We start from the raw sequence: 4,963 nt of genomic DNA, 5'->3' as shown, positions 1-4,963 counted from the left end.
CATTGCTCTACCCAGGAATACATCTGAATGTGTGCTGCTCTTAAGTGTATTTTTTTGCATCTGCACTGCCACTTTAACTTTCCTCCATGTAGCTCTGCATCACTCTACGATGACATTTTACACACCGTTCTACCCCAGTAATCATAATACTACCTCAGGACTTCTTATGTACACTATAACTCTAAACACTGATTACCTTTATTGTACCTCTTACTTCCACTTATGGGCATATGATGTTCTGTTTATATCTTTCTGTCTATGGGCACTGTCGTCACTCAAGAACCTCAATGCTCTCCATGTACGAATATGTCTAATGTCTTGTTATTGTCACTGTATGTCTGAGCCTCGTCACAAGCATTTCAATGCCCAGTTTTCCCCAGTGTTAACTATGCAAATAACAAATAAATGCCTCTTGACTCTTGACTTAAATGAGAGCTGTCAAACTTCCAAAATGACAAGTTGCCATGTTTCATGTAAAAAGCAAGTAATATAGGCTCAGAGCAACATGAAGGAATTAATTTTGGACAGAACTTTCAATTTAGTGTGAACAAATCCCTCAATATGTACTCATATTATCCCACTAAACTTTCAGATGACAACAAACTGCATTGCATTGTTATCAACTGCCCCCCTAAGAATTGAGGAGGGCGTGTCACTGGAAGACCTGCTGTCCCTCTCACTCTTTCAACACAAATGTCTCTTTGTAGGTTGGGTTGGCCATGGCATACGAAGGTCTTACAATTGGACATCTCTTTCCCTTTGGAGTCCAGCATTGTAAGCTTCGCGTAAGTGTCTGATGGAAAGGGAAGGGAAACAGAGAATTAACAACCCCTGGTGGTGGTGATGGTGAGCTTATGTACCAAGTCAAACACATGGGCTATGTTCAGAATAGTATATTACTACTTACTGAATAACATGCATTATATGCTGGATTCTACTTTTTGACAGTGAAACAGTTATTCTATGAAAACCATTAAAGTAGTACGCCATATCATCACAATACCTCACAATGTTTATCATGCGACCTCACATCAATTTTGTAAAATAAAATAGTAAAAGTAGCATGATTGTAGTACTAATAACTCCAAACATAGCCATGGATATAATTGATAATTATTGGATAATTCGGAGCATACTGGCAATCGGCAGCAAAATAACACTGTTTCTGGTGGATCTGCAAAGTACGATTTTATGAATGTATATTGAGCTAACACTGTGTAATGCTATGTGCAACAAAAGTGTCCTCTGAGGTTTGTAATGAGCATTTTCTTTGTTGAAAAATGATCAATGAATTCAAGGCAAAGCTGCTTTTGCAGTGTTTACATGTATGAACATTAAATCACTATTAATTTGTAAGGTTAATACATTTAGCAAGATGCTAATAACCAGAATGGCAGTAAAAAAAAAGTTTAAGAAGAGAAATCACAAGTTGTGTTCTGCATGCTCTGGCTAATCAGAGAAACCTACAGAACTGTTAGCATTCTCAATCTTCTTGATGGCAGTTTCTTGGGACCCTGAAGAATGTGATAAAAAATCTGCCATCTTTGTTTTTTGCAGCTCATGGGCACTGTGTTCTGCAGCCAAATTGTGCTGGGCCATTCAGAGCCACAGGTAAATATTGTCCAGCAGTGGCTAACTGGACCATAATAACCAGCCAAACCTTAACCTGTAGGTTTACTGACTTTGGGTTTATTGACATGCTTTTAAGGGCTAATGGTATAACCCTTGCAGCAGGACATGGTGTTCATTTACTATTGATCGACTATTGTCAAAACATTTTTAATGTATTCTATAGCATTATATCCACACATCTCAATACAGTTCAAAGATATTTCATTGAACGGACAACATCAATAAAATACAGATGCACTGGAGTGGGTGGGTTTGTACTTTCTACATGGCAGTAAACTTACCTCTCATGATATATAGTTGCCCACAAATGAGGTGTTTTACACAACAAAAAAGGCCAACTACAAGACAGGACACAGAAAAAAAGGAAATGTGAGTTGACAGATAAAACAAGAGGGACTGCCTATGCATAGGGCCCAGGACCTTGTGCAGCGCCCCTGCTCACCACTGATCCACAGCCCTGAAGAAGCCCTGACATTATAGGATTATCATTATAAAATGGATAACTCTGACTCTGGTTGGCTATGAACAATGTTTACTGCATTCACACAAACCCTGCTAACAGGAACAGATGTGCCAGGCTCTAGTGTAACAGGCAGAGCAAGATTAAATTTGGTTAAGTAGAACACCTTCTCTCATAGTCCCCCCAAGGCTTCCTTCTCCACACATGAGAAGGAAAATATCTCTGTGAAGATGAGACAGGGTCCCTTCTGTACTCCTCTCTTGCCCTCTGTTTTTTGATGGGTAGTAGAACTAGGTGGACCTGCCAGGAAATGTTCCCTGTGCTCTTAAGGGTTGGAATATCTGTGGCAGTCGTCACGGTCGCTACAAGCCGTTGTTCACTAGGGTCATGTTCAAAAGCCACATCCAGTGTGCCGTAGTTCCCTAGTCCCTCTGCTTCATATGTTTCTGGAAGGGGTGGGAGTACAATCCTGTCAGAGAAGGGGAAAGAAGGGGCAAGTGTGATAGAGGAAATGGAAGGTTCAGAAATTGTAAATTATGCATTTGCATTTAAAATGAACAGCTCAAAATTCTTGAGGTTGCCTGTATTGGCAACAAGTTGGTACAATAAAGACCATTAACGAGGTCATATTACAGTTTTGTTTTAGATATCTTCTTCTTCTTGATGTCATAATTAACTTTTTATGACTGTTTTCCAATCTGCCCATTTAGTCTTGTATCAATCTGTGACAGTGTATCATAATTCACACCAAAATATAACTATAAAGATTTAAATTTAATGATCAGGAATCTTGTTAAGAATAAAGGTTAGCAAGTCTTTCCTATTGATTGGAAACTTCAGAAAAATATGCAGAGCTGCAGGTGCTACACACATGCAGGAGAAGTGAAAAGTCTGGCTGACTTTCCATTTTACAATAGCAAAATGAACATGAAAAATTTCAAAACAATAAATGATAATCATTGGTATGTTGATGGTCATGTTTTTTTAAATGTATTAATTGGACATCAAAAAGTTATTAAAGGTTAGAATGTTCTGTTTTTTGCAGCTTAGTCATAATAAAAGCTATTTTGGACTGGGAAGTTAGTACCCTATCTGTCGGTCACTTCGAGTTATGTCAGTGACAACATTAGTGGTCTTACATGGGAGCCTGAATCCTCTCCGATTAAGAGAAATCGCCAAATGAAATTTTAGCTAGTGATTTTGTATACCTGAGACACGAGATTCGAGATTCACCAGGCGAATCCTTTCTGCTGCTGAAAGAAGAGGCTGTTCTGCGTGGCGCTACAGCACAGTCAGCACTGCAATGTTAATTACCTGTTAATTCATCTTCATCTAAAAGAGCAATTTTAAAGAAGTTCCAACTGTGTCCTCCTGGTTGTGGTTGTTTCCTGTCCTCCGTTGATGGCCATGATCGTTGTCTTCAGTGTCTGGGCATCAAGCATGCTGAAGCTGCATTCATGGATGGTACATGCATTTAGTGTGAGAGTGTGACCATTGCAGCAGTGCGAATGTGCCTCTCTCTCCTCACAGGGATATTGTTATCAAAATATTGATCAAATTCCTTCATTTCAGGCACCAGAGTTCATTTAATAAGGCAAATTTCTCATTAAATAAATCGTTTAAAAAAAAAGGAAAATTGTTTAATCATTATGCAAAATTAGCTACAGGAACACCCCAACAACCTGGTGAACTTGCAAGCACTGCCCTAGAAGAAGCAAAGGTTGGCCCACTATCTAGTGTCTAGTCGATGCCATTGCCTTGGCGTACCAATTCCAAGGCCTCTCTGGCAGACATCTATAGAGATGTGGGCTGGGTGACACTAAAAAACCTTCATGAGATTTTACAGTCTCCGCTTTGAGACAGTTTCTTCTCATGTGTTGGGTAACAGGTAAGTGGTGGGAAGAGCTGGCCAGTGTCAGCTCTTGCTGAGCTATTTATCCTCACCCAGGGATGTGAACGCTTTTTCTTCCTCCAGTAAATTTCCCCATATGGGATTGGTATTGGTGTTAGCTTGTCCGGGTCTCCAGTCAGCCCCTGTACTGGGTTAGGTGTCCATATGTCTTGACTCCCGTTGGGCGTATGTGTATTCTTCAACTGTGAGGTTTCCTCTTGGTGAACCTGTGTCTTCCCTTTGACAGATCATTCTGTCAGTCTCTGCTGGCAGTCGTTTCTTCCCTACTCTCAGGTAGGATCTGCCTTAGAGCCCATTCCATATGTAATACTGCCCCAGGCCTGGGTAAGTCCATATCAGTGTATCCACATGATACCACCCTACGGATAGGATGTAGCCTCCATAGCGCCATTCTTTGGAAGCCTCGCTTCCCCATCGATACTGCTAAGCTGTAACAACAAATAGGAAAGACTTAAAGCAATCATTAATTGAAGATCGAAATCCCTTCTGTTAAGAAATTTCTGTGGTCAAAGGAACAGTGGCTTGGCTATCACCCTGTAGATACCCAGGTCAGTGAATTTGCGCTTGGGCAGTGGGAAGGTTACAACCCTTGCGTAGCATTTGTCTGGCATGCGGCTGCTTGTCGACATATGCAATGCTATAGGGTTGTGAAGGGGTTCAGGTTGTGGTGCTTTCCATGGACCCCTAATGTCGTCATTAACATACCTCAAAGTGACCGACAGACAGGGAATGTCTCGGTTACATACTTAACCTTCATTCCTTGATGGATGGAAAAGAGGCGTTATGTCCCCATGCCACAACCTCGAACCATTGCTGGTTGCCAGAGACAAGTTCTCGGCTCCTCAGCATAAAACTTGATGAGTGGATGCACCTGTCGCCTATTTATACCCATATGCATGGGGAGTGGCTCAGGTATGAAACATCCACTAGCCAAATTTGATTGTAAATTTCTGTTAATC

At 40.9% G+C, this 4,963-nt stretch overlaps 1 pseudogene; it reads right to left on the bottom strand.

Annotated features, from left to right (window-relative positions):
- Positions 1-676: 676 nt before the first annotated feature.
- Positions 677-4,633, bottom strand: LOC113037723 (synaptotagmin-14-like; annotated as a pseudogene).
- Positions 4,634-4,963: the final 330 nt, after the last annotated feature.

This window comes from Carassius auratus, chromosome 20 (assembly GCF_003368295.1).
Source record: "Carassius auratus strain Wakin chromosome 20, ASM336829v1, whole genome shotgun sequence".
NCBI classification, from domain to species: Eukaryota; Metazoa; Chordata; class Actinopteri; order Cypriniformes; family Cyprinidae; genus Carassius; species Carassius auratus.
The sequence above is the reverse complement of the archived record's forward strand: the minus strand, read 5'-3'. Positions and strand labels throughout refer to the sequence as shown.